Source organism: Adelges cooleyi, unplaced genomic scaffold (assembly GCF_023614345.1).
Source record: "Adelges cooleyi isolate 19-005CV unplaced genomic scaffold, UGA_ACOO_1.1 ACOO_flye_CR_arks_rails_tigmint_CR_PRNA_784, whole genome shotgun sequence".
Lineage (NCBI taxonomy): Eukaryota > Metazoa > Arthropoda > Insecta > Hemiptera > Adelgidae > Adelges > Adelges cooleyi.
Window position 1 is genome coordinate 880,206 of NW_026096496.1, and position 11,731 is coordinate 891,936.

Genomic DNA, 11,731 nt, shown 5'->3' on the forward strand with positions numbered 1-11,731 from the left:
TACCTAACCAGTTGATCTCCTCGACATTTTTTAGTCGTTCCTATTATCTTTTTTTAATTGTTGTTATCCTATACAAAACTCGTTTGTACTTCCTAACGCGTTTTATTTGAATTTTGTTCCTTTTTTTATTTTTATTCTGTAAAACAGATGCGTATTTTTCAGCCCGATTGCGTTGTTTACACGTTTCGGTTGTCCTTAAAAACTAAATTTGCATTTTATGTTATCTTATTCATTATGGAATATCAAAGTATTCAAATCCATTTTTGCTATATTGTTAAAATAATAAAATACATTATAAAAAATAAACCAGCTATTACATTATGTACATGTTTAATGTAAATAAACATTGAAATTAAATTATTGATTTTTTGAACGGCAACTAGAACATTTTTTGTTGGTATTTTTTTATCGAGAAAATAATAAAAGAACACAAAAATATACTATATGATGAAATTATTTAACGGAATAAAACCTTATTCTATTTTTGCGTTATTAAACTGCAAGACACATTCGAAGCAGTGTTATTATGCGACATCAGCTAGTCGTTGTCACCTCCCACACGTCATTCACGTTTTGTACGTATCTTATTAAGGCAATGCGCACATAGTCTTAAGTCTATGGTATGTACAAAAATAACTATACAACGCATATATTTCATTCTTACCGTATACAAAATGTAGATGTTCCAAGAAACAAAGTAACATTTTTAAATAGTAACGTAGCTATTCTAAAAAACGTCTAATAATATTGCATGTGTATTTTAAAAGACTTATCGAACAATAAATCATTATTTTTTATGGAATAAAAAACGTATATTACTTGAGCTATCGCCTTCTATTAAAGATAATAAATCATATATATATATATATATATATATATATATAAAGGTACGTGTTACTTTGAGTTATCAATTGGCAATATCACGACAACGTTTAATAAGCGTTGTCGGAAATTTTTTTGGTTTTCTCGATATATTTCGAAAACGGTTAATTTTAGCTGATAACATTGAATTAGTAAATTGTAGAAGGCTAAATTTCCTACAATTTTTATAATTATAACTTTTTTTTTGACCGCATAGGTACTGAGATACAGAGTTTTGAAAAAATACAAAATTTCTCAAAATTGTACAAAACTGCTAAAAAGGCTGGTTTTTTATATTTGTTTTTGATTTTGCAACATATTTAATGAACTTGTGGTTACTACTTCCATTGGCATACGTTTACTCCCCCTCCCCCATAACCGAATCGATTCCCCCTCTCACTTCTTCCTCTGTTGGGTATTACACAATACAGTGTACACTGTGCATGTAAGGTTCGAAAGAACATAAAATAACAATACTCGTTTTTTCACTATTATAGACTTTATCCAGAGTGACCTTTATAATTATTTATGTATTAGTTCATTAGGCTAAAAAAAAAGAATATTAAAAAGGCAGTTTTGTATAGCTTGGTTTTAATTGTTTGGCTTACGTTAAATTGCTTATTTGCTAAAATACATTTGTCTTTGAGAACTATACTACAATAAATATACTTTGTGTACAAGATTTTCAACATCATTGGACAGTTTAAGAATAATTTAGGTATTTCTTGTTCTGATAACGACTTAACAGAATGCTTATTGCCAAACATAACATTCGCGCCGTCGGACACAAAACCGGCCAAGTACTGTTCGTAAGTAATATCACTTGCATCGGAAACTTCTTTTAATTTTACAAATTCATCTCTATGATCAAAGTTGAAATTCTGAACCATACGTGACACTATGGCCAAATGTTTTATTGAGGTGTTACTCAAGTAAATCGGTCAAGTTGTAGTGTTTACAGACACTAAAAAAGTACACACATCATTGTAGAGTTGATACCTTCCCATAGAAGCTAAAACTGTTTTGCCTAACCTTTTTTAGAAAAAAAAATCAAGAATTATTGAAATGACCCTACTTGAATTAAGTATAAAAAAAAATTGTTTTTTTATTAAAGTCATATATTTTTTTTACTTGATTGAAATAGAAATTGAATTATTTCATTGTCTCTGTAGGGACCGTTATTTCCCTAGTCTTAAATTAAAATCAAGAAAAACATGAACTCATTTTTAAATAATGAGTCATCAAATCTTAATAGCATTTCCAATCAGTAAAGAAGAAATTAAAAAAATGTATGACGTAATTATAAATATAACGTTAAATAATTTTAACTATTATGTTTTATTTAAAAACAATTTTTATCCAACAGTAATTCATTTTAATAGGAGTTGATTTTGTGTAAGTGGATTTTTTTCTTTCACACTTGGAACAGTGAAGTTCTAACAATTAAGTTTTTAATTTTTTTTAACTATTACATATATGTAAAACCAGTAAATCATGAGTAGATGCAACAATTATAATTATTCAAAATAATTTTTTATTAAAATCACTCTTAATTTACATAAAAGAAATTATACATTGTTAATCTTCGTGAGATACTCTGTCTACAATGTTTTAATTGTTATGACGTGTGTGTTCAATATTTAATAACACTAAGGCCCGTAGCATGTCATGTTATGTGCCACATTAGCAACAATTATGTAATACATAAACAAATTTATAAATTTCACTATGCACAGTGGTATTTATGCGCTAGTTGTCTCATAAACTGACACATAAAGTTATGCGCTCAAATAGCATAACATAAGTCTTATGTAATGAGTTATGTACCTTCTTTTAAATGATAATTATTGATAACTTATCAATAATTATAATAAAGTATTATTTATATTATTATTTATTATTTATATTATATTTAAAAGGGTGTCGATTAATTTGATAAGTACTGTGTTAATTACAATTATTATCATAATAATAAGTTGATGACTAGACACATAGTAGGCAGGACAAAACACATTTACACTTTTGAAACTAAAAAAGAATCGTGTACGAGTTCAGTAAGCACAATATCTAATTTAGATTATTGTTTATACTAAACTAGTACCATACATAACCAGTAATTTACATTATATTTATTTATAATAATATTTGTAGTTTTTGACAGAGACAGTTTGACAGAGAAGTACATGTATTATTTATCGATTTCAAGAAGGCGTATGATTGTTTACATAGAGAATCTCTCTTAAATATACTAAGGCAGTTCAAATTGCCCCAAAATTTAATTAACCTGGTAAAAGCAAACATCCTACATACGGAAATCAAGATCAAAGTTGACTTTATTGTATCACAAGGGATACCAGTAACGACTGGGTTGAGACAAGGGGATGCTTTGTCACCCATACTATTTAATATAGCGTTAGAGAAGGTCGTCAAGGAGAGCCATATTGAAAATAACGGAGTGCGATTGGGTGGTTGCATAATAGGAGTATTGGCCTACGCAGACGACATAGTATTACTGGCGGAAAGTAAGGAAAATCTCATTGAGCAAGCGGGAAAACTATTAGATACGGCCAAAGTAGGTAAGTAAGTAAGTAAGTAGGTTTAGAAATAAATACTAAAAAAACTGAGTATATGATCGTGCAGAGAAGAGAGGTCGCGGATCGTGTTAACCCACTTTTAGAAGTTGGTCAGAAAGTTTCAGAGAGTGCAAGAGTTCAAATATCTGGGATCGATATTGACACAAAAAAACGATGAACTTACTGAAATAAAAGCGAGACTCCAATCCGGTAATAAATGTTACCACGGACTAAGTAAGTTGTTAAAAGGCGAGAACGATATCGAAGAACCTCAAAATACAGCTGTATCGCACTCTCATTTGTCCAGTGGTAATGTACGGATGTGAAGTGTGGACATTACGGAAATCAGAGCAAAACAGACTGCTCATTTTCGAAAGAAAAATATTAAGACGAATCTTCGGACCGTGTATAGATGAAATGACGGGGGAATGGAGAATTCGAAAAAACGAAGAGCTTAAACAGTTGTACCAAATGCCTGATATAATTAGAGAAACAAAAAAAAGGAGACTCCATTGGGCAGGACATGCACGGAGAAAAGAAGGAACTTTAATTCGGATGGTTCAGTGTGGGACTCCGCAAGGAAAGAGACCTCTGGGGCGACCACGTTTAAGATGTGAGGACCAAGTCAGGAAGGATGTACAAAGGCTTTTTCATATGAGCACGCTGGATCAACGTCAAATCTGCACTTGCCCATACTCGACTCCATTTTTCACACTTTTTAAGTTTTGTTTTGAACTTCAGTATTTTATAAACGTTATTTGTGTCATCCAGCTCTACTAAAAGTGGGCGACTCCTCAAAGAATCTCTTCCAATCCATCTCGCAGTACGTATTGATACTTGAAGCCCTAAGGCTGTTATGAGTATATTAGTTGTTTCGAGCGCCGCTTGAGGAATGGTAGATTCAGGTTTCTCAATATTAAAGAATATTACGTTTTTGGCCCTACGGAGTCTTTCTTGAGTTTCTTGAACCAGGTCCGCTGGGTTATTAAATTGGGTAATACCAGACGACGACTCGAGTAACAGTACCTTATCGCGTAGTGTATTAATTTCTTCACGTAATAAATTATTTTCGGACTTTAAGTCAGACAAAGAAGTAGACAAATTGTCAATAGAGCTTTTAATCAAAGACAAGTTCTTGTCGTAATTATCTAACTTGGTAGCCAACGATGCAATTTTAGTATCTGTCGCAGCAGCCGATTTTTTTATCATGCTAGCCAGATCACTTAGCGATAGTTCAGTGCGATTAGACCCAGACGGAGCTTTACTAATCGGTGTATCTGGTTTGTTAGGTGGCATGATTAATACTAATTAGTAATTACAATGCAAAACACAGGCGTACGTAGAGAAGAATAAAGTAAATAAAGATAAAAATAGGTAGGCAAATTTATCACGCACAAAGACACGGAACGACGTGCGTTATCGATGAACGTTGTAACTCTTCAGAATTACATCGAATAGATTGGGATAAATTATTCTTAAATAAATGCATTGACACCGATGTTAGTGAATTTTATTCTATTATAAAAGATATAATTACAAGACACGTACCAACGTATTATGTGGGCAATAATAAATTTCCTTCATGGTTTAATGCTGAGTTAAGAAACATGGTTAAACAAAAAAAACAGCTCACAAAACTTTTAAAGTATCCAGATGTCCTAGTGATTATATTAAGTTTTCTCATATCAGAGCTAAATGTAAACGTATGACTAAAATTTGTTATAGTAATTTTATTGATTTTACACAAAACCAATTAAAGAGAAACCCACGATCTTTTTGGAGGTTTATTAAAGATAAGAAGAACGAAAATGAGTTACCTGCATTAATGAAGCTTAATAATAATGAGGCTGATAATAATGAAGCTAAGGCAAAGTTATTCGGTAAATACATCTCCTCTGTTTATGTCCCTGAACTCAGTCAAAGGCCTAGTGTAAATTACAATGCCTCAGGAAATTCAAATTTATTTAAATGCTCTTTTACATTAGCGCAAATTTTTTATGAGCTTGGAGAGTTAAAAAACGATCCGGTACCGGGGCCAGATATGGTTCCAGCTATATTTCTTAAGAACTGTCGTTATGCATTAACTTATCCAATTTTTAAAATTTTTAGTTGGTCTTTAGACACTGGTATTTTCTCTAGAGTTTGGAAAGTTAGCTACGTGTCCCCGATATGGAAATCAGGTGATCATTCGTCGATTTTAAATTATCGTCCAGTGTGCAAGTTAAGCTCTCTCCCTAAACTATTTGAAAAAATGGTTGAACCAGTATTAACTTCTACGCTGAAGCAAAATTTAATTGAAGAACAACATGGCTTTAGGAAAAACAAATCTATAGAAACCAATTTGATATTATTCTTCCAGTATTTAGTTGACAACGTATCAAAGGATTTTCAAATTGATGTTATGTATACCGATATAAGGAAAGCCTTTGATACGGTTGATCATAAATTGTTGATTAACAAGTTAAGTAGTATAGCGATCAGTGGTAAAATAGTAAAATGGATAACCTCGTACTTAACCAACCGAACTCAATTAGTTAAAATATGTAATGAGTTATCTGATCCTATATCTGTCAGCTCCGGTTTACCACAAGGAGGTCATTTATCCCCTGTTCTTTTTTTAATATTTGTTAATGATTTAGTGACTGTTTTCAAACATAGTAAATTTTTAATGTTTGCGGACGATTTAGAGTTGTTTAAAGTAGTAAAATCTATGGACGATTGTCATAAACTGCAAAAAGACCTGGATAGATTTATGGAATGGTGTGTTAAGAGTGGATTAAAAGTAAATGCTAGTAAGTGTAAGCAAATATCGTTTTACCATACTCGTAATCCTTTAGCTAACAGATATGTTATAGACAACGAAGAGTTAGAAGTTGTCAAAAATATAAAAGATTTGGGTATTATACTACTATCTTCTAACCTAACTTTTAACAATCATATTGAGTCAATTTGTTCTAAAGCTTTTAGAAATTTAGGCTTTATTAAAAGGAATTGTAACGAGTTTAAAAATCCAGACTGTTTGACAACACTTTATACTGCTCTCGTGCGTTCTGGATTAGAGCTTGGTTCGACTGTGTGGAATATAAACCAGGTAGGTCTTATCGATAAAATAGAAAAAGTTCAGAGACGTTTTATCCGGTTTATTGCTCACAAAATTAATATGTCTGGTTGTCCTATTGCTGATGTTGAAAGACGGTGTAACTTGGTCTCACTACAAGCTCGACGTAAATTTATAGATGTTTCATTCATTTTTAAAATGCTTAATGGTATGATTGATTGTCCAGAAATATTGGAAAAAATTGATACCAGAGTACCAAGTAAAAACTAGGGTTGGGCCTATCCGGATAATTGATCAACTATCCGGATATCCGAAACTATCCGGATAGTTAAAAATTATCCGAATAGTTTCGGATATTCATTTCATTTTTATAAGACAAAAATACCTTAATAATATACAGTGTTTTTAAACATACCGAATAATAAAATAATGACACCTAATTAAATTTTACTATCACATGAATGATTTTTAGATATATCCGTGTCAGTGGTTGCTAACCGACTATTCGGACTCTTTGCAGAGTCCATCCTCAGGGTTGTCACGGCTGTTTCGCTGCCGGTTAATAACCACTGACACGGATATATCTGAAAATCATCCACGTGATATTTCAACCCGTGAAAATTAAAAAAAATACATAAATTTTAGTACTCAAAAAAATATATTCGGCTGGTTAAACATTAAATGAATATCCGAAACTATTCGGATAATTTTTTACTATTCGGATAGTTTTGGTTCTACGGATAATTGAAATATTATTTGATATCCGAAACTATCCGGATAGTTTCGGATATCCGGATAGTTGATCAATTATCCGGATATCCGAAATTATCCGGATTTCGGATATCCCTATCCGAATTATCCGGATATCCGCAAAATCCGAATATTAGTCCCAACCCTAGTATTTAGGATAAATTAGCCCCTTGGCTAGCCTATGGTGCGGGCCCGGAACCGTACTTTTTAGGGCCTTTTTTTGCATTCCTTTTCTATCCAGGAGCGCCTCTAAAAAATAAATTTCTTAAATTAAAAATAATAAATTATTAATTAAAGTATTAATAATTCTTAATCAAAAAGGTTAGTAGTATAAAAGAGAAATGGGTAAAAAAGTATGCAAAAGTCAGTATTTTATGTACAGGGTGTAAAGTTAAGTTCTACGGAGCTTCAAAAAGAAGACATTCAGGATGCTCTATGGGTACAATATATGATATTCATTTTTTTAAAATTATTTAAAATAGAACTCGTATTTTATTAAAACATTTTCTTACGAAAAAAATAATTTCAGATTTGAAATCAGGAGAAAAAATCTTGTTGAGTTGATATGTAACATGATTTTTTTATCATGGGCCACTCAATACCTATTTCATAGGGTTTAATTAGAATTTTTTTTTTTTTATGTTGTTTTTATACAATGTCATCTCAATTTTTCACAATTATTTTGTTTTTACCCCTCCCCCTATCAAATATATGAATATTATATTTAATAATTAAAACAATTAAAACCTTTCGCATAAACAACAAAAAATTCAGTAAAAATACGAGAATACCTAATAGATTATCAAAATAAATTAACAACATTAAAAAACATAAATAAATAAATACGAAACCACAAATAAAACATACTATTCAAAAAGGTTTAAAAACCTATTTAACTGAAGAATATTTGATTCTTTCAAATAATCAATTTTTTATTTACATTATTTTTAAAATTGTATTTACATTTAACATTGGAATAACCAATAAAAAAAATCAAATGCCTTTTAAAATGTTTAATTGTCGACTGAGCTGACTTTATTATGTTTTGATTTTGTATTAAATACTCTAAAAAGTTTACAATAAATTAATGTCATAGTTAGGTTGTCTCAGTGTGGCGAGCATTCTTGTAAATTAACAACTAGCGGAAAAAATTCTTTACTAATAATATTAAACAACTTAAAACTTATTTGTTTACTTTACGGGGCTTTTTTTAAAAAAATATGAATTATTTGTTGAGCATTTGTCACAAAATTAATATCAGAATAGGTATGCATTTGAGCATTTGAAGGGCTGTGGGGAAAAAAGATCAATGTTAATTTTTTAACATTCTGAGAAAATCATGTTTTTAATTTCAAAACGTAATACATTTTGCCTGTACGCCTAAACTTCCGGCGATCGTTACTCTCGACTTATCTTTTTTTTCCCCTGGTTGGAGCGTATAAAAGATACAATACATCAATACAAATAATTTGATACCAAAATCTCATTTTCAAAAAAAATTAACATTGATCTTTTTTCCCCGCAGCCCTTCATTTAATAGTTAACAAAAGTCAAAACTGTACAAAACCCTAAACACTTAATAATTAAAATATAATTATTAAATTATTATTTATTATATTTATTATATTTATTTACTTTAAGTTCTAAATTATTCCAGAGAGTAATATTGCAACAATTATACAATAAATACCTATAGTATATTACTAATTCACATTTTGTTTTTGGCTCTGGGAGGTTTGAACGCGAACTCCCCCCCCTCCCGTAAGTACGCCACTGTTCAGTACTAAAAACATTTTGCGGTTCTTATCCAAATATTTCAATAGCATTCAATAACGGTCATCCTTCGGAGAACTGTGTAATTTGAGAGCTGGGTCTTCTCTTTTGTTTTTCCCGCAGTTAAAAAATACTCACTTATTTCCTCTTAATGTGCTCATTGTTATGATAATTAATTGTTGAAATAATACAAAAAAACAATGAAAACAAATAAAAAGTGAACTAAAAAGTAAAAAATAATTTTATTACAAGAACAATTTACCAATCAATTGTAGCACATTTAATTTAAAATGTCAATTACTTTGAAAACAACCGAATATTAACTACAATTTTAAATATTGTTAAACAACTTTAATTTTTTACTAATAAGAAAAGCGACGGCCCTATTCAACAAAGTCCAAATTCATTGAGTTAAGTATTATGAAATGTTTGTGTCACACACAATATTGAACCAAATTAAAATTACAAAAGAACTTACAATATAACACATTATCTGATAAATTTATGAGGGACTTTGTTGAATAGGGCCCATGCTTTTCTTTTTTTCAAAAATTAAAGATGTTTAACATTATTTAAAATTGTAGTTAATTTTCGATTGTTTTCAAAGTTTTTATTTTTTACTTTTAAGTCCAACTAAAGTTACTTAATAATTGGTGAATAGGTTACTACTAAATTTTAGTGAAATGACCCCCACATTTGATTCTGCGTAGGGCGACCTGGATGTCCGAATCCTAATAAGATTACAGGATATTGTATTGTCATCCGAGATGAGTGTCAGTGCCAAGTTTCAGCCCTTTACGACATAAGGAAGTGGGTTAAATTAATTTTTCAAGATTTGAAAAATACCCGTACAAACGTACGTACGTGTTAGCGAGCTAAAGAACAGCATGGTAATTAATGTACGAGTTCAACTCATTGAGGCTAGAGCTAAAATGGAGTTGTCAATTCTGATTATAAAAAAGAATTGAATCTTTGGGTAGGTATTCAGCTTTTTTACATTAAAACATAAATAAACAACATAAAGTGTGTAAGTATAAAAAATCGATGGCAACGATAACTTGTAATAATTTATACCCTCATATCTTTCTTACATCCTTGTCTTTGCCCACTTCTAAGTATGTCCTTAACTACAAGATTTGTATTTCCTATTATTATTATTATTATTATTGGTTTTTTCACATGTAGACTCAACGACTTATAGTTTTGTCAATGAACAAACAAATGTGTACCTAATACACACACTCGGTCCTGCGATTTATTTAAAGTTCACGAGCTCACATAATTTAGGGGAGTAATTTCCATGACATGCTATTAATATTTTTAATTTATTATTATGACAATTTATAATTTAATGTATTTAATTTTTGGTATTAAAATTGTTTTACAAAATTACAAAAATCGAGTGTTTTTGTCTATAAATAAATTATAATGTACTTAATCTATGAACAGGACTGGTTTTGGAAGGGATGAGGTGATCCCACGCTTTAATCCGAACAAATATGTTAAAATTTAAATTTAAAGCAAAATTGATCGAAAAAAATTCAAGCCGAGTTTATTAAATTTATAGTTAAAAATAAAATATACTCCTGCAAAACTTAAATTTCGATATTATCGTGAATACTTACTTACTACATAGATTAAATAAATATGGAGACTTATGTATTTAATCTAAACTTACTAGTGTTGCCAGATTTTTAAGTAGGTTATTAGTAAAAATCCTTAACCAAAACTAATCAAAGGTTTAAAAAAAGTAGAGTAAATTAGAATTCTAGTACTTCATGATAATATTATGTATGGAAATTTCATACATAACATTATTATATGAATATAATTAAATAATGTTCATAATATTATATTATATATATATAATATATACATAATATTATAATGAAGTCAAAAATAAAAAATTTAAATTACCGCGTAAAGTTTAACCAATAGAATCGCGCGACATTTACGCTATCTATCAACATAATCGCCTGCGTCCAACGTATCGTTTCGCTGCGTCCATTCGTGATAAATATGTGGTTGCCAAAAATGTACACGGGATGGCATATCTATATGTATTTAATCTATGCCGCTAGGCGCCAAAATGATTTTTAATTATCATAGGTAACCAACATTCCATTGCTGGATAATGTTTCAACATTTTTTTTTTTTTAATGAGGCAAATTTTAACTCGCCCAACATTACTGACCGAGTAGCCCAATTGGCGACTGGTCGCCAATAGATATTTTTCGTCGCCAGTTGACACATAAAGATAGCCCAATTGGCGAAAAATCGCCCAACCTGGCAACACTGTGTCCGCTAGCAACCCAACTATCCCATAAGTACGATTATGCAACAAGAAATTGTTAACAATCACATAAATGGCCATTACATAAGTACTATGGGTCCCATAAATTGACTGTGCATACGGGCATTAATAAATAAGATACACTTTACCAACACACTTCTCTATGGCAAAATTGTTAATCTTTCTTTCGCATAAAACTAACATATAATAACTTATTATAATTTGCTTAAAATTACATTATAATGAATACAATTAGGAGGAGAGGTGGAGTATCACGCATAAAAAAATAAAACTACATTCCAATCTCTCCCCCCCCCCCGTAACTTTAAACATAAATAACTTAAAAACTATTATTCAAAACTGGTTATCGACCAGTCAACATTTTTGTGTGTAATCCGTGGCAGAACAAACACAATTCTCTAT